Raw genomic sequence first — 19,592 nt, forward strand, 5'->3', positions numbered from 1 at the left:
TAGGGTAGGGCGTCCAGCATTCCCAGGCAATATGATGGAACCAATCTATTAGCCCAATCTGTGAGCCCTACATAAATCAGACACTGCCTCCTCAAGCCAGTCTACAAAATCTGGACATAGGTGGCTGGCTGGCCTTTTCCTCTGCAAAGTCCCTTCTCTGTCACTAGACAGCTGTTTTCTCTTTCTTTTGCCTATTAAACCTCTGCTGCTAACCTCCTTGTGTGTGTCTGTGTCCGAAATTTTTATGGCAGGAGATGACAAACCCCAGGTATTTACCCCAGACAATGTAGCCACTTCACCTACATAATTATTTTTATGTATTTATTATTTCTTAACCTCTAGCGCTTGCAGTGTAAGCCTACATAATTTTTTGAGCACTTCTTTTTCTAACAACATGAGGTGTTTCAGGCTCATCTTGTACCTTCCCTGCCCCAACCCTCAATTCAACTGTTTTTTCAAGGAGTTCTGATCTCTTTTTTTTTCTATTTATTAGAGAATGGTATTTAGAAACCAAGACTGGGTGCCAGGTGTGCTTATTACTACTGAGTTCTTCCTACTTTTTTTTTTTTTTTTTTTTTTGAGATGCAGTCTTGCTCTGTCACCAGGCTGGAGTGCAGTGGTGTGATCTCGGCTCACTGCATCCCCCACCTCCCAGGTTCAAGCGATTCTCCCGCCTCAGCCTCCTGAGTAGCTGGGAGTACAGGCGTATGCCACCATACCCAGCTAATTTTTGTATTTTTAGAAGAGATGGGGTTTCATCCTGTTGGCCAGGATGGTCTCGATCTCCTGACTTTGTGATCCACTTGCCTCAGCTTCCCAAAGTGCTGGGATTACAGGCATGAGCCACCATGCCCGGTCTGAGTTCTTGCTACTTCTACATTCCATCAGTGGACATTTAGAAAATAAATATGTGTAGACTAATATACACACACATGCCTCTATACTTTTTCATCCATGTTTGTAACTTTTTATTTTGAACTCATTTCAAATATACAGAAAAGTCACAAGAATCATTTAGTGAACTCTTATTTTTTCCCATGTCCTCCAATAAGTATTTGCTTTGTTTTGTCATTTTCTCTCTACATCTATATTTTTGTGAATTATTTGAGAGCAAATTGCACACATAAATTTCCTTTATTCCTCAATTCTTGTATTTTCTAAAAACACTATTCTGACCCCCATTGTTTCTGATGAGCAGCTGATCGTTCAAATGAATGTCACTCTGTATATAGTGTGTTATTTTTTTAGTGACTACTTTCAAGATTTTCTTTTTTCATTTGGTTTTCAGTAATTTGATTATGGTATGCTTTGGTGCAATTTACTTTATATTTATTATCTTGCTTGGGTTTTGAACCACTTGAATCTATAAGTTTATGTCTTCTATGAAATTTGGGAAATTTCATTCTCATTTTTTTGTCCCTATGATATGTTAAAGTTTGATATGTTGAAGTTCCTGATCGTTATGTGATTCTGTCAATTTCACCTTGTATCTCTTGTAGTTTCTACTTCATATAGGTTGTTGCTGTGTTATTTGGTGCATAAATATACATAATAGTTATATGTTCATTGTAAATTGTGGGTTTTACCATTGTAAGGTTTCACTCTTCATCTCATTTAATACTTTTTGGTCTGAATTCTACTTTGACATTAGGATCATAACCCTCCTTTGTTATTTCTAATTGCCTGGTTTATATTTGTTCATCCCTTTAACTTTTTTGGGTTACTGTTTTAATGTGTCTCTTATATACAACATATAATTGAATTTTACCCTGTGAGTCAATTTGAAAATCTTTTCATGTTAATGTACCCATTCATATTTTTTGTATGACTGATATGTTTGGACTCAACTCTGGCCATATTAGTCTGTGTTAAAATTACTATGTATTGTTGATATTTGTTATTTTTTCTGTATCTAGTTTGTCTTTTTTGTTATTTTGCTATTTGTATTCAGGAAGATTTGTATTTTTGTTCTAGTGGTTTTCTTTATATAATTTTTATAGGGGCCTTTTCTCTTATTCAGCTTTTCCTGTCTTGCCTGTCAGTTTTAAATTCTATCCTCTGACTCCAACTTATTTATTGAACAGTCGGTGATGTTACTCTACTTCTCTCTCTCTCTTTTTTTCTCCCATTTTATTTAATTAACATTCTTTGAATGTTAGAACATATAACATTTCCATACAGTCAAACAATCTCCCTATCCTTGTTTGATTCTTACCTCTACAATTATATATATTAAATTCATTATTTTTCTTGTTGTTCATACTTTTCTTCTAATCCTCTTGACCAGGTTAACTCTTACTCTGTTAAAACTTTTAAAAACTGTTTTGGAGGTAAGACTTTCAGAGAGCCATCCTTCTGCTTCGTCAGCTGTCTCTTTTGCCCCCATCCCGTGTCTCAGTGCAGTGCTCTAGGAACACATTCCACAAAGACACCAAGACAGGATTTGATTTTGGAAAGAGATAAAAACTGGAAATAATTGTCCAGAATAATTTTTTTCTGAGTTGATATGATGCTCTCAAATCTGCTGCATTGAAGAACCTATACTTCATTACTTTGGAAGTTGTGTATTCATTTTTTTTAACCACATATTCTACATGGTTTGGTTTTAATTTATTTAGTTGAGCCTGAATTGAGGGAAGTATTGAAATACTTTGTAAACTGCCATTGATTTCCTAGAGGTGACTAGGATTCAGTCTTCTTAGAATCTAGTATCCCAGCAGCTTTTGAAGTCCCACCAGTGTATAGTCTTAAAAATGTGTGTCCTTAACATTGAAACAAGCATTAAACAATTTTATCTTTCTAGATGAGTTTCAGCTAAAGCCTATAATTGTTTTTCTCAGACTATTGCATAAAAGTCAATAAAATCCAAGCCAAGCATTATTGACTTTTGATACCAAAACTTTATTTTTAAAAATGGCTGTCATTAAGATTTGGCAGTTGCATTGCTTTATCTCCTCTGACCCCTTCTGTCAATGAGATTTTCACATAAGAAGAATCAGCCTAAAACTCTTCTTTGACATATCAGGTATTTTTACTGTATTATTTTAACTCAACACAACATCATGAATCAAACATTCTAGTTTCTACTGCAATTTCTCTAGTTGGTTTTCTCAACTATATTATGAATCTTAATAGTTGAAAAATTATTTAGACTTATAAAAATATGTATTTGGTAATTAGTTGATAAGGATTGCCATTTTAATCTTCTCACCACATTTCAAGAAGCTAACTAAAACTGTTCTCTTTTTTTTCTAGTTTTGTAACACTTGGAAAGAATTTAAAATGTTATTGTGCTTCTTGCAGGTTTTCTTTTTTTCTTTTCCACATGGAAACAGAAGGCTGTGTAGGTGCCTTGTAAAAGTCTGTCTTGGTGACATCCCTAACAAGAACCTAAAGCAATCTTGCTAAAAAATATTTCTGAGTTACAGCTTTGAAATATTCTAAAACAGAAAATTCATTAACTAGAAAGAAAATGTAACCATTTGACCACATTTGCCAGTGAATTTCCTTCCTTGGTTAGAGGAGGAGAATTCTTTGTCTTAAATTACCTGGTAATTGTATTGATAATATCAGCTCATTTACCTTTGCAATACAAATGAAGGATGGTGGGGGGGGGGGCGGGGGGGTTGCTAATTGCACCAGTCTTTGTAAATGTTGAATGGAGTTTAGTTTTTCTCTTGTTTATCCTTGTCAACCCTGAGTATCTCACTGGAGACAGAAAGTAGAGGTAAAGTGTTACATATTAGAAAGGCCCTGTTCAGGTGGCAAGAGGTCCCATTAATGACCATGGGTTTTCTGGGCTTCATATTCTCATTTATAAAATGATCAGATTAAATAAGATTACCTCTAGAGTATTTTCTATTTCTAAAATGCTAAGATATGGTAACCAAAATGTTACCAGAAAGGGATCCCAGTCCAGAGCCCAAGAGAGGGTTCTTGGACCTCACACAGGAAGGAATTTGAGGTGAGTCTATAAAGTGAAAGCAAGTTTATTAAGAAAGTAAGAGAATAAAGAATGGTTACTTCACAGGCAGAGCAGTGGTATAGGCCGCTCCACTGAGTATACAGATAGTTATTTCTCGATCATATGCTTAACAAGGGGTGGATTATTCATGAGTTTTCTGGAAAAGAGGTGGGCAATTACCACAACTGAGGGTTCCTCTTACTTTTAGACCATACGCGATAACTTCTGGACATTGCCATGGCATTTGTAAACTGTCATGGCACTGGTGGGAATATCTCTTAGCGTGCTAATACATTATAATTAGCGTATAATGAGCAGTAAGGATGACCAGAGGTCACTTTTATTGCCATCTTGGTTTTGGTGGGTTTTAGCTCACTTCCTTTTCGCTTGGTGTTTTATCCGCAAGGTCTTTGTGAACTGTATCTTGTGCTGACCTCTTAACATCCTGTGACTAAGAATGCCTAACCTCCTGGGAATGTAGCCCAGTAGATCTCAGCCTTGTTTTACCCAGCCCCTATTCAAGATGGAGTCACTCTGGTTCAAACACCTCTGACAAAAATACTTCTAAAAATTTTTAATATAGAAATTGAGATCTTCTAATATTTTTCTATTACTGTGGTATATCACTTCTTTCCCTTTGCGCACCCTACTTAAAATTTCAACTCACTCAGAAGATACAGGAGCTGACTGTCCCTGTGGCTCTGCTGTGTCGGAACACTGCCTACCTTAGGGAAAGAACTTTGGAGGTCTCAGGCTTTGAATTTTATTTCCTGTAGTTTTTTCTCTCTGAAATCTTATATAGGCTTTTCCTGAGTAAGGGTCATTTTCACTTAGCTTTTTGATGGTAAAATGGACTGAATGTTTGTGTCCCCCCTCTAAGTTCAAATGTTGAAGCCCTAACCTCCTTGTGGCTGTACTTGGAGATGGGGGCCTCTTAGGAAGCAATTAAGGTTGGATGAGGTCCTAAGGGTGGGGCCCTGATAGGATTAGCGTCTGTATAAAAAGAGACACCTGAGAGCTTCGCCCTGATAGGATCAGCGTCTGTATAAAAAGAGACACCTGAGAGCTTCGCCCTGATAGGATTAGCGTCTGTATAAAAAGAGACACCTGAGAGCTTCACCTACAAGGTTCCCCACTGAGGGAAGACCATGTGACTATACAACAGGAAGGTAGTTGTTACAAGCCAGGAAGAGAGCCCTCACCAGAAACCAAATTGGCTGGCATCTTGATCATGGACTCCTGGGCTCCAGAACTGTAAGAAAATACATTTGTGTTGTGGAAGCCACCCAGCCCATGGTATTTCGTTATGGCAGCCTGAGCAGAGGTGGTAGCTATGTGGACTGTTTTTGGACTTCTCTATTGTAAGTACCTGAGGGAAATGTGTGTATGTTGAGGGTGGTGTTTAGGGATGCAGTATAAAAATATTTTACAAAGTACTTCCCTTTCTTTCTTGCTTTAGCTGAGAACAGTGTTTCTCTTGAGGATACCACTTAGTCGTAGTCCCCAAAGGCTGTTCATTCTTTCATTAATCATTTATCTAGGGCTCAGAGGCTTGTGGATATTTTCTTAGCCTCCCACTGCTATCTCTTGCCAACAAACACTTGCCCTATGCGAAGTTCATGAGACATGGCTATGTCACACCCGACTTGTCTTTCCTATTGGTCATTTCCTATTCTGGTCGCTCTTTCTTCCTCATGAAGAGCTTTAGTATCTCTGAATCCCAATCTCCCACTGCTGCTATCACCACAGGCAGCTTACTTGAGAATGACCCTTTCTAGCAACTCAGGCTGAAAGCGCCTGGGCCTCTTCAAATTTTAGTATTATTCATTTCCATTTTATATCAACATCCCATGTGGATAGTCATAATCTGTGCCTAACTCCTCACCTGAAAAAATGCATCACCACTGAAATGTAAAAACTGATATCGATCTTTGGCTATGCTTTTCTATTCATCCAGCTTTTTTCATTTTTTTTTTCCTTTCACTTCACCTTTTCTTTTACCTGGTAAAACCTCCAGACTTTGGACCGCATTCATTTCTGTCCAAATAATCCCCCTTTTGGCCTATTATTATCTAGGCTAGACTCTGGCAAGTCACCTCAGGTCCTCCTGCCAGCGTCTTTAACTACTGGCCATCACCATTTTTCTCTCACCAATATCCAGCCAATTCTTAGACTTGGATATATCCAACCACTCCTGCCTCTGGGGCTGGCCCTGCCCCGTGACAATTTTGCTGGTTGATGCTGTTGTACCCGAGCGAGTTAGAAAAATGCCACACTTTGAGAAGAATTAAGAGTCCTTTATTAGCTGGCGACCGAGAGACGGCTAACGCTCAAAATTCTCTCGGCCCCGAGGAAGGGGCTTGATTAACTTTTATACTTTGGTTTAGGAAGGAGGTGGGGGAGTCTAGTTGAAACAATTTTACAGAAGTAAAGTAGTCAAAAAGTTAAAAGGATAAATGGTTACAGGAAAGTAAACAGTTCCAGGTGAAGGGGCTTTAAGACTATTACAAGGTGATAGACCCAGGGCTTTGGGCGTTATCAATTGGACGAATTCCTGGGAACTGTGGATATAGCTTGCCACAGTATCTTATCAGTTAATTGCATTCTTGGATGTGCTGGGAGTCAGCTTGCACAAGTTAAGTCCTTGAGGAAGGGGCTGCCAGTGAAAGAGCCAAGATGGAGTCTGTCTGGCTCTGTTAGCTAAGGGAGAGTCAATTCAGGTGGAAACAAGGCTAGGTGATTAAAGGAAAGGGAGAGTCTAAAAACAGAGTTAGTAAAAACCAGGTTGGGCACTACAATGCTCCCCAATTCCAGAGTCTCCATTGTAGACTGCACCTTTAAGAGCAATTGACTTCAGGAATAGAGAGCTGAGTTAATCATACTCTTCTGTTAAAGCCATGTTAACATTGTTTGTCCTTGCAAAGCACTTCTAGTCAGTTTGCTGTCTAATTTATTAATTCATTTCCCTTTTACCCATGCCTTCCACTCTTATTCCACTGCTCCTAATAAGCAGCCATTTTATTGTATATATTTTTAAATTTGAATGCAGTTTTACAATATGTGTATAGTTTTATGACCATTTAAATTCACATAACATTAGTTTAGTCATTGCATTCTTATTCTCACTTTTTTCACCAAGCACTATATTTTCAAGATTAATTTTTGTAGCTCTGTGAATATGTATTTCTAAGGTGTTGTTTCTGTTAGCTGCACAACCATTTAGTTTCCATCGAAAACATTTCACCTATCCTTTCTCCCAGTGATGGACACTCAGGTTGCCTGTAACTTTTTGACACCACAAACAATAATGTATGTCCTCATCATATATCTCCTATTGGACATAAGTTATAATTTTACTGGGATATAATTTTTTATTATCATTGTATAATGTTACTAAATATATCTGTTATTTCATAAGGAATGTACCACATAACAATGTTTTGGTTAATGATGGACAACGTATATAATGGTGGTCCCATAAGATTATAATGGAGCTGCAAAATTCATATGGCTTAGTCTGGATAATCTTGACCCTGTGTAGGCCTAGGCTAATGTGTGTGTTTGTGTTTTAGTTTTTAACAAGTTTTAAAAAAATTTTTAAATAGTAAAAAGCATATAGAATAAGGATATAAAGAAAAATATTTGTGTACAGTTATACAATATGATTGTGTTTTAAGTATTATAAAAGAGTCAAAAAGTTTATTCGGTAAAAAAGTTACACTAGGCTAAAGTTAATTTGTGGATGAAGAAAGAAAACTATTTTAAAATACATTTAGTGTAGCCTAACTCTACAGTGTTTATAAAGTCTACAGCAGTATACAGTAATGTCGTAGGCCTTCATATTCACTCACCACTCATTCACTGACACCCAGAACGACTTCAGTCCTGAAACCTCCATTCATGGAAAGTACCTTATACAGGTGTATTACTTTGTATCTTTTGTACCATATATTTACTGTAGGTTTTTAATGTTTAGGTATATTTATATACACAGATACCACTGTGTTCCAATTGTCTACAGTATTCAGTATAGTAACCTGCTGTACATGTTTGTAATCTAAGAGCAATAGGCTGTACCACATAGCCTAGGTGTGTAGTAGGCTGTATCATCTAGGTTTCTGTAGTTACACTTTATGATGTGCGCACAATGATGAGATTGCCTAACAACGCATTTCTCAGTACATATCCGCATGGTTAAGCAACACGTGACCTACTTTCACTAATGATGAACTAGGATGGTGTGCTAGTGGATTGAAATCCATTGGTGTAGTGTGATTATTCAGGAATTTGAAATGAATAAGGGGAATGATAAATATAAAGATAATTGAATTGTTGTTATAAATTGCATTGATAATCTGTAGGTGGATAAAGAAAAGCTGAGGTCAATTAGCAAACAATTGAAAACTAAATAACAGAGCTGGTCTCTTTGGTAACTTACAATGAATTTATTGACTTGATGGTACTCTCTTGGGATATGCAATGTAACATTCTGGTAAGGGCTTCAGGGGATGATGCAAACTTGCTACAAGGGCAAAAAATGATGGCCCACATGAATGAAGCTGAAATTCCCGAATTGCCATGACATACATTAGTAAAAGATATTACAGTAAAGGATTGAGAACAGTGGACAGACTGGACATATAATATTGTATATATAAGGCCAGAAGACACATCAGAAGGTTATGTTTTTATAGGGAGGCACAGAGGACACATCATTCACCATGGCCATCAGGAATAAGCTGATGAAAGAGCCACCAGCCAGGAGGTTCAGTGACAGTTCTCTGTAAGCCAGTGCTATAGGTAGGAGAGGCTATCACAGAACGTTTCTCATGGGTAGCATTGGAAATGGTAGTGCTCTGAAGCATAGAGGCCAGATGGTGGTGCTTAACTGCCAGAAATAAGGGGTCATGATTATCAACACAATCAACAAGCTTGAAGTAACAGCCGAGGGAGCTTGACCAGTTGAGAATTATGGAGACAGTTATCATCATTAGATGTGAGCACATAGAGCCCCTGCAGTGGTCCCCATGCTTTGCTGTACCATCTTGGTAATTTTAAAAGTCTCTTTGTGGTACTGTGACCAGCTGAGATTGGGACTGCCATCCAGGTGGGATGCCCCAAGACTAGACCAAGACCCTCGTGAGTTCTGGTTCTCATTTCTCCCTTTTGACCCACTAAACTGCATGGGGAGTCAACCATATGCCAAGGCTTTGTTAACATCATCATGATGTGCCATAATATAGTCCAAATAGATCTAGAACATCTGGATACCCCAGAAATCATTATACCAATCCATTACATCAGTGACATCCTGCTGATCAGGCAGGATGAACAAGAGGTAGCTAACATGCTAGAGGCCTTGGCAAAACACATATGTGATAATCCTTAAGAAGATTTAGGGACCTGCGACTTAAGATAATTAGGGATTCAGTGGTAAAGATCATGTTGGGACACCCCCTCCAAAGTAAAAGACAAAATGTTTTATTGTGCATCTTTGCCTACAAAGAAGAAATCATAGTGCCTAGGAAATCTCTTTGAATTGCAGAAGCAACATATCCTACACCTAGGAATACTGTTTCACCCCATGTTGTTGATGATATGGAAGACTGTCAGATTTGAGTGGGGCTTGGAGCTGATAAGATCTTTTCAACAAGTGAAGCCTATGGTGAAAGTAGCCTGGCCACTTAAACTATATGGTTGGTAGACCCTATGATGTTGGAGATGTCAATGGTGGAAAAAGATGTAATACGGAATTTCTCCCAGTGGAGGAATGTCAAATCAGGCCCCTTAGGTTTTGGAGTAGTCTTGCCATCTGCTGCATAGAATTAATTGCCTTCTGAAAAATAGCTGTTGGTGTGCTACTGGACCCCAAATAATCAAGAGATGGAGCACTTGATTATGGGCCCCCAGTTATTATGCATTTTGGGCTGGCCATCATGATCTGGATTCTGTTGGTCCTACCAGATTAAAAACTCAGATGGGCCCAGTGGCAATTCATTTTAAATTTAAAATAGGAAATTGGGGACTAGACATGAACAGGACAGAAGAAAAAAGCAGGTTGAATGGGTGGTTAACCCATCCCGCTATGCTGTTCATCATATTGGCACCATCACCCCTCCCCAATTTTATATATGGGAGGTCTTACGTGACCAGCTGAAGGTAAAGGAGAAAGCCTGGGCTTGCTTTATAAACAGGTGGCTTCATACGAGTGTAAGCTGGATGTGGAAAGCAGCTGAATTACTGCTTCACTCAGGATGGTCTTGAAAGACAGTAGTGAAGGAAAAGATTCCTAGTGGACAGAGTTTTGGGTGGTTTATTAGGCTATCCAGTTTGTATGGAAGGAGGTTATGCTATGCAAGGACTCATGGGCAATGATGAGCTGGTCAGAGACGGAAGGAAAGAAGATGTGAAGACTAGTGACAAGATCTGGGAGAGAGACATAGTTAGACATATCAGAGTAGGCACAAAGTTTAAGGATCTTTCGGTCATACACTAACATGCCCCAAACATGGAATCCACCATGGGCGAGCCACTAAACAACTAAGTAGACAAAGCAGCTTGGCCGTTTAACATTAGCCAGTTTTCATCAGTGGCCACCCTAGGGCTAACATGGTGAGCACATGAATGGAGTGGTCACGTTAGCAGGGATGGAGTCTCTTTGTAGGCTCTGTTTGAGTTCCTACCTACCAAGCCTCATCTGCTGCCTCTGAAGCTCTGACCAGCTAACAATAGAAAGCAAACTGAGCCCCTCATAAGACACGATTCCTCTTTCATAGGTGTTACTTCCCTGATGAACTTTTGTACTCTCTACTCCTTTTCAGTCTCTGCTTCCCAGAGAATATCACCTGGGACAACACATATTTCCCAAGAAGACATTATCTGCTGCGTTTTTCCCAAAAACGTGATACTTCTAAAATCACTGTCTGACCCTTGTACCCCTCTTTCCCTAGCATTTGATCTTGCCTCTAATTTCACAAACAGTCAATTAAAATGTCCCACTGCATTCCATCCTCAAAACTAAAAATATTATGGATCCTCCTCGTTTACTTTTCTTCAACCTCAGAAGTAAAAATGCTCTTTATCCCATTCAATACTAGTGACTTCCTTTGTGTCCTCTCTTCTTTGTTCAATTATTTTCCTCTTAATAGTGTTCCCCATAAGACAGGAAATGCAAATGTCTCTTCTTAAAATGAACATGATAACAATAAATATTTTCCATTACCTGCACCCTTTTCAACATCATAGCTGAAGTTCATGAAAACTCAGTGTACTCTTGGTATCTCCATTTGTTTATCTGCAGCTTTCATCTATTATGGTTTTAGTGATTTTTTTTGGTCTGAACAAAATAATTCTCCACACAACTATTTCATATTTAGTCTAATGAGACCAGAGGTTCTTTGTGTTAAATATTTAATTTGTAAATCAATCAGTGGAAAATTTTTGATGAAATCTAAACGCAAACTTCTAAACACTTGGAAAGAATTAATCTGTCCTTTAGTTAGGAAAGGGGAAGTCCAAGGCTGGAGATGTAGATCCAGATAGAGGGGTGGGCGTATGGCATAGATATTCTGCTTGTGCTGCTTCCACAGATATCTTTCTTTTCTCCATGAAGAAGGGAAGTCTTTAGTATTCTCCAAGTCCCTGTAGTAAGAATGGAGGTCTAGTGGTGGGGTGGGGCGGGGCAATGAAAGGAAAAAGGGTTATGTGAATAGTCTGACCCATAATATTGACAGATATCACCTCTTCCCCCCACCTCCCTCCTCTCCAAATAATTTCCATTCACTGACATTGACCTCAAGTACATATTGATTTGAGGACTTGACACTAAGGCACATATAACCAATTGGCTTAACCTTCTGTAAAACTCCGTAGGTCTTTCTGTTAAGATTCAGATGCTTTTTTAAATTCAGGTGCGCTTCCTATAGTCTCTTTGCTTGATGGCCTTAGGGACTTAGCAGCCTCCTTTCTTTTCTTCTTCCTCTTCTCTTAAAAATGTAACCTTTATTACCTCCCTCTCCCCCTTATTATTACAAAAGTGATACTTGTTCACTGGAGAAAAATCAGAAACTACAGAGAAACCAAAAATTAAATTATTTATAACCCTATTTTCATTTTGGTATAAGTATTTTCCAGCCTTTCATTATGCTGGCTATCTGTGTATGAATGTCATGTACGTACATAAGTCTATTGCATTAGGCCATGACAGAAATGAACTGACATGCACATACAGATGCTCACTAAAAAACTGACCACAGTTGTTTTATAACAACTTTTTTTTTGCTTTTCAGAAAAATGTTCATTTCATTTTTAATAGCTGCCTGAGTTTTATTATGTTATACCATGATTAATTTTGGTACGTGCCTATTCTGGACATTTTAGCTTTTTAGTTTTCTTTTTTTTTTCATCATATTAACACTGCTGTGAAAAACAGTACTATATTTAAATCTTCGTGCCCATTGTCAATTTCACTTCCTACAAGTGTAATTATGGGTCAAATGATATGCATATTTTTGATATATTTTGTTGTACTTACTTCTGAAAGACTTAAATTTTTACTCTTACCTGAACTTTGAGAACCCTTGCTAACAGTAGCTAAACATCATTAAAAAATACCTGCCCAGTGTGCTAAGCCACAAATGGTATCTCCTTCTTTTATTTGGAGACAGAGTCTTGCTCTTTCACCCAGACTGGAGTGCAGTGGCACAATCTTGGCTCACTGTAACCCCTGCCTCCCAGGCTCAAGCAATTCTTGTGCCTCAGCCTCCCTAGTAGCTGGGATTATAGGTGTGTGCCACCACACCCAACTAATTTTTTGTATTTTTAGTAGAGATGGGGTTTTACCATGTTAGCCAGGCTGGTCTCAAACTCCTGATCTCATGTTGATCTGCCTGCCTAGGCCTCTCAAAGTATTGGGATTACAGGCGTGAGCCACCACGCCCGGTAAGGTATCACCTTTTCTTCATTAAAGCTCTGGCCACCTGTGTCTTGTGGAGATCAAATTCCTACAAACAGCTGCAGAGTAGAAGGCAGCTAATCTTCCTTATATACCCGTGCCTTACTGGGCACTGTGCTTGGTTCTGGGACTACTGAAATAAATACGGCACAGTTCAGTCTCTACCCTGCGTTGGAGTTTTGGGGAGCTGGGGGTAGGGGATTATAGAGACCAGTAAATGCATCATTACAATACAGGGAGTTAAGTGTAATAGTGTGGGAATGCTGTGGGAATGCTCTGTCGGGGAGTGAGCCGAGTCATGAGTGTTAAGTCTGAGTTAAGACTAATCAAGATTAGGAGTTAACCAGGCATAAAAGTGGGTTTTCAGGCAGGGATACAGCTTGTACCAACGCAAGGAAGTATGGAGTATGCGGTGACCTAGTTGGGAACAGCAAGGCCTGGTTTCACTGCAGCAGCCTTTGTAAGTTGGGGGAAGAGCAGTGAATGATCCTAGAAAGCAGCCGGAGTTGTATTATTAAGAAGTTGGCTGTTAGCATTTAGTATTCTTTTCTTGTGGGTGTTAAGAAGTGCTGGAAGATATTAAGCGGAAAGTCACATGATCCCATGTGCATTTTGGAGAAGTCACTGGTGCAGTGTGGAGGGTCAGTTGGAGGGGCTCTGGATTGGAAGTAGGGGGGCTAGCTAGGAGTCTAGTGCGTCAATCCATGCCAGAGATGAGGACTGCAAGGGCTCACACAGGAGGAGAGGACAGGAGGGTGAATTTAAAAGATAATACGGGAGAATGGTAACAGCATTTGGGCTACTTGGACTGTTGAGTATAAGAGATACAATGCCCTGGCTTGGGTCATCTGGCTGAATAGCGGGGCCATTACAGCCATAGATTCCTTTTGGTTCGACAGTACAAAACTTTCCTGTCTTATGGTGCCACATTATAGGAATATATTATGCTGCTTTGTCACATGCTGTAAGAAAAGTAACTGCTATGGCGTTGAGAAGGTACGAGAAAGGTGAGTAGAATGCTCAAAAATATAAGAGAAATTATTAGAAGATCAGTCAGGCAGGAGATATAATGGTAAAGGGCGACAGAGCAAGACTTCATCTCGAAAAAAAAATACTATAAAACCAAAGGCAAGAAATTATTAAGTATTTTTAGTAGAGACAGGGTTTCGCCATGTTGACCAGGATGGTCTCGATCTCGTGACCTCATGATCCGCCTGCCTCGGCCTCCCAAAGTGCTGGGATTAGAGGTGTGACCCACCGCGTGGTGGTGGGCACCTGTAGTCCTAGCTGCTTGGGAGGCTGAGGCAGGAGAATTGCTTGAACCTGGGAGGTGGAGGTTGCAGCGAGCGGAGATCATGCCACTGCACTCCAGCCTGCTGACAGAGCAAGACCCCATCTCAAAAAAAAAAAAAAAAAAAAAAAAAAAGAAATCATTAAGTATTTGCACAAGGTGAATAAGAATTTGTTAAGTCTTGAAATACCAAATTGGAAGCTAACCCTGAATGTATAAAGGGAGAAATTTGGGACAATGAAGCATAGAAATATCGAGACCTTGTAACAAGTGGGGGTAGAGTCTGAAAATATTAGAAGAGTCAAAAAAGTTTATATCACAAATGAGAAATCTCCAATCTGAAGCTTAGATATGGCCTTTAACTAAATTACACCTGGTTCAAGCATAGGGACGATACCCCCACAAATGCCTACAGGTGTGAACAAACATCATTGTTTGAGTACTTAGGGGCAATATCCTAAAAGACCACAAGGTGGTAATGTAATTTCACGTCTGTTTTTGAGTCTTTAAATTCGTGTTGCTTTCACTCTGATAGTGCCCTCTTTTTCTGTTCATGTTTATGCCTTTATCTCTCTGTGTTTTGTCTTTTACATTTTTCTGCTTTTTCTAATTTATCCCTCTTTTGAAATTTTTTCTCTCTGTCACTTTGCATGTTATCTCCTTAACTGGCCATCACTAGAACTACTGGAATTTTTCCATTATTCACTGAATAGAATTTAGTTTTGTCACTGCATTAAACAGAATTTATTACAGAAAAATTAAAACCTATATGAAAGTGCATAGAAAAGTATAATAAATCTTATGAACCTATCATAGGAACCAATCACAGCCTTCACCATAGGTCAATCATCCAGATTCAAGGTCATAAGTTCATGGCCCCTCTTATTTCACCTGTATTCCACTCACTTTCCTGCTTCCTATTTTATTTGAAAGCAAGTTCCAGTTCAGTAAAAGTCCATCTGTAAATATATCTGTATATGTCTATCATTCGTGAGGACTCTTGAACCTATCCATGATGCCAGTATTGCTCCTAAAACTAGTAACAATTTCTTAGTATCACAAAATCCAGTTAATGTTCCAATTTCCAACTGCCCCTTAATGTCAATTAAAAATAATTTTATAATGTGTCCATAGGAATCAGCATTCAAATAAAGTTCAATTTGTGGTTGGTTGGTTTTTCTCTTAATATTTTTTATTCTACAGGTTTCCACTTTCTGTCTCTTTTTTTCATCTTGCAATTTATTTGTTGAGGGAACAGTTATTTTTCTGTAGTTTCCTTCTGTCTGGATTTTTCTGATTGCTGTCAACTTTTAAAATGGGTAGTGAAGCATTTTTTAATTTTCCAAAAAAACTTAAGATGAAGCTAACAACTTGCTTTCTTTGTTCTTGTTGCTGGGCTTCTGAACGTTGCAGAAAAAAAAAAATTATGTACCTGTACAATTTGTGGCACTAGTATTTAGCCTCAGGTGAACTATCAATATGGGTTAGATCATCATTTTTCTTGCCTCTAATAAATTTTATATTTTTCTATTTCAAACATTTACCATGCTTTTTAAACTGAGGTGCATTATATTTTTCTGTCTCCTCCTGCACCATACTCCATTTGTTCTCATTATCTCAGATTGACTTCTTCACTGGTCCTGGCATTCTGGTCTCACTATTTTACACGAATTCCTTGTCAAGATCCTAGAAAGGGCCACTGCATGATGTTGGGCAGGCTACACTCTGCACAAAGGAACTCAGCTCAAGAGGAGGGAGTGCTCCACCTGTCAGTCTCTGTGCCTTTGTGCCTCTGCCAGGAAGGAGTGTTTTTCTCTAATTTGCACAAATGGGTTAGTGAGCTGATGGTAGCCCTATTCCTGCCTTCTCTGTAACTTTCAACAATTCACATTCGGTCCTCCCCTCCATGCCCCACAATGTCCTCTATAAAGATTGTAATGATCATCTGGTTTCTAAATACAGATGGTCTATTTTCTATCTTCTTTTTCTTTTACCTATGTATAGTCAATAGCACATCTGATTGTCCCCAAATGCACTGGGTTCTACTTTTCAGGATGCTTTCCTCTGGTGTTTTCAGGAACACCCTTCTCTCCCAGTTCTTTTATCTTTCTCATTGTTTCTTCCTTGTTTCTTTTGCTGGCTTCTCCTATCTCATAAATGTTGTGTTTGCTCATAGTTTTTCTACTCCTCTCCCCTGTTCTCCTGTTGGGCTCTGTCTGGTTTTTTTCTGCTTCCATAGCTTCAGCACCATCTCTAACTCTGTGCTGATGATCCCCAAATCTCTGAAACCAGTCTCCACCTTTCTCTTGTGCTCCAGTCCCAAACTTCAAACAGCTTTCCGCATATGTCAATCTGGAATCCTGTAGATACTTCAAAACCTTTCTGTCTTGTATTCTTGATCTCTGTCATGATCCATCCAGTTTCCCAGGCTAGAAATAGTAATCTGTCAGTTACTTCACTCTCTCATGTATTAAATCCAACCAACCCCTAAACTCCTTTTAGTTTACTTCATTTATGGAGGGTCTGTAAGGCAGTGTCCTCAGCACTAAGAATTCAGCAAAAATCCCTACTGTCATGGAACATATAATTTTGTGGGAGACAGAAAGTAAACAAATCACTAAATAAATACCTGGTGTAAAATATGGTGATAAGTCCATTGGAGACACTTTGACATGCATCTTGTCTGGTGTTTCCTTTCCACCTGCTTTCACTGTTGTCCTGGACTCCAAACAGGTGCCTCTGCTTCTGGCCTTTCTCTCTACCACACTTCTACTTGGTTAGTATTCCTTTAAAAAACCCCAAAAGTCAGGCTTCATAATGCAATGCTTTTGCTCAGAAACAATGGTTGCCCTTACCTGAAAAATAATATCTAGACTCTTAAGCATTGCCACTAGGGCCTAATCTAACCTTTTCCATTGCCTGTCACTCTCCTCCTCTTCCTCCCTTTCCTCTTCCTGCCTCTATTGCCACTGTTACAGTCAGGTCAAGCTTCTTGCCTTTCCTAGCACGTGCCCTTTTCTAACAGTGTACTTTAAGTACGGCGCCTGTTCCTCTTTGAGTACTCTCTTATCACGTTCACGGCTTGAAGGTCACTCCTTTGGGGAATATTTCTTCAGTCTTCTAGGCTGAGTTCATATCTGCATCCTCCATGCTGGATATGACTCTGTTCTTAGTTCTGTAATAGGTTTTAACCTGTTTTTATTGGAATATAAGCCCCAGGTGGTGGTGGAGCAGAAATATTGTCTTATGCATCCATGTGACTCATCATCCACGTGACTCCAGGGCTTACCGTAGGCTTCACCGTTGGTGAAAGAGAAGGCAGTCATCAGTGAGGACAGCCCAGGCTTTGGGGCCAGGCAGCCCAGGGTCTGACCCGCTCTTGGCACTCGCTAGCTTTAGGCAGTTTACTTACACTGTAGTGCCTCAGTCTCCTCATGTTTAAATGGATGTTGGTAATTGAACATATCTCAGAGAATTGTTGTAAAGACTGGTAGAAATAATGTATATAAATTGCTTCACACGGTGCATGGTAGCCGTAAATGCTCAGTAATCCTGGCTTTACCAGATACTTATAAAATGAATGGAATTAGTATGACCTGTTTTCTTATGATCCCCTTAAATGATTATCCTGTAAGCTAGTAGTCCCCAAGGGAAAAAGAAAAGATTGCTCACCACTGGTTTAGAAAATTCAGAGGGAGTAATTCCATGAAGTACAGTTAAGGGAACCTGGGAATACTTTGATATTGTATTAAATAAAATGGCATGGGCCATTTTATTTTATTTTATTTTTTATTTTATTTTTTGAGATGGAGTTTCGCTCTTGTCACCCAGGCTGGAATGCAATGGCATGATCTCTTTTTTATTTTTATTTATTTATTTTTTATTTATTTTATTTATTTTATTTATATTTTATTTTTTATTTTTATTTTTTATTTTATTTTTATTTTTTATTTTTTGAGATGGAGTTTCGCTCTTGTCACCCAGGCTGGAATGCAATGGCACAATCTCAGCTCACTGCAACCTCCACCTTGAACCAGGGTTCAAGCGATTCTCCTGCCTCAGCCTCCCAAGTAGCTGGGATTACAGACATGCACCACCATGCCCAGCTAATTTTTGTATTTTTAGTAGAGACCACCATATTAGCCAGGATGGTCTTGAACTCCTGACCTCAGGTGCTCTGCCCGCCTCAGCCTCCCAAAGTTCTGGGATTACAGGCGTGAGTCACCATGCCTGGCCCTCATGCCATTTTATACCTCCATCTGGGTCTAACCTGTACCCTTTAGTGGGAGTCAAAGTCTCAGTGTCACTTTCTTTAGGGCATCATCATGGCTGTTATGAACTGGGGCAAAGAGTTTGTTTTAGAGGAGTAATGGAGGTAGAGGCTCTGAGGGGACCATTAACTAGCCCAGCTGCCATTTCAGATGCAAGAAGGAGAAGGTTCACAGCATGTGCCACTCAGGGAGGGAAGAGAAAATGTCAAGGATTGTACTGGGAAGGTGTTGGAACATTTTGTGTGAATGTGGGTATTTGGATGAAATGCTTCTAAGGCCTCAAGATGACGCCACAGGCTGTAAATAGATAAGGGAGAAAGACAACAGAGAGGGGTGCGCTTCTTTATGATGAGCACATAGGTTGTATATGGCTCAAATGGTGCAAGGATCCCTGGTATAAAAATTGTTAGCGAAAGCTCTGTTTTCAGAACAACATCACGGAATAGCTACAACTCTGGATTTGTGGTTTAATTCTGCCGCTGCTCCTGATGCTTCTAGAATGACTAAAAATGACTGAGTTAATGAATTCTGTTTTACAACATTCAGGAGGTCTGATACACTTGTTAAAACCTCTGGTTCTAGTGCAAAACAGAATTCCTATGGATGTTCTAAATATTAATTGGAAATGCTTCATTAGTATGAAGAGTATCAGGGTGTGTGTTTTCTTAGGTTGATTAGTAGCTGACTTATGCCATCATGTCGGGGCAATGTCTGTCAGCATCTCCCCCAGACCTTAGATACCTGCTATTAATCACTTGTGTTGATGTCATCCACTGGTGGGCAGTCTGGAAGGCTCTGCAAAAGGTTAATCTTTCCTAGTTTCTTGGGATTTGGAGGGTAGCATTCTGAAAACCTAGTTTTAATTTTGATAAATGAATTTAGCAAGTAGTTAATCCCTGAAAAGATTCAAGATTTACAAGTCGGTCAAGAGATGAAGTTAGCAATTTATTATACATGCGGGGCTCTCCAATCACAAGATAACCTCTAAGGCCTTTGACAAATCAAATGAGAAAGAATTGAACGCCGTGCATAGAGATAAATTCATTACTAGGATTTGCCCCTCCTCTCTGCAGAGCTATAGTCTGTCTTCCCTTCATCAGGAGACCTTTTTCT

At 39.2% G+C, this 19,592-nt stretch overlaps 1 long non-coding RNA gene across 1 annotated transcript in view; it reads left to right on the plus strand.

The window, feature by feature from the left end:
• Positions 1–5,086: 5,086 nt before the first annotated feature.
• The window catches only part of LOC134740362 (uncharacterized), a 51,017-nt gene continuing 36,511 nt past the window's right edge, over positions 5,087–19,592 (plus strand). Inside the window, exon 1 of the long non-coding RNA XR_010127775.1 lies at positions 5,087–5,325. This is a non-coding gene — a long non-coding RNA (uncharacterized LOC134740362). The remainder of the gene's footprint in view (positions 5,326–19,592) is intronic.

This window comes from Pongo pygmaeus, chromosome 10 (assembly GCF_028885625.2).
Source record: "Pongo pygmaeus isolate AG05252 chromosome 10, NHGRI_mPonPyg2-v2.0_pri, whole genome shotgun sequence".
Classification (NCBI taxonomy): domain Eukaryota; kingdom Metazoa; phylum Chordata; class Mammalia; order Primates; family Hominidae; genus Pongo; species Pongo pygmaeus.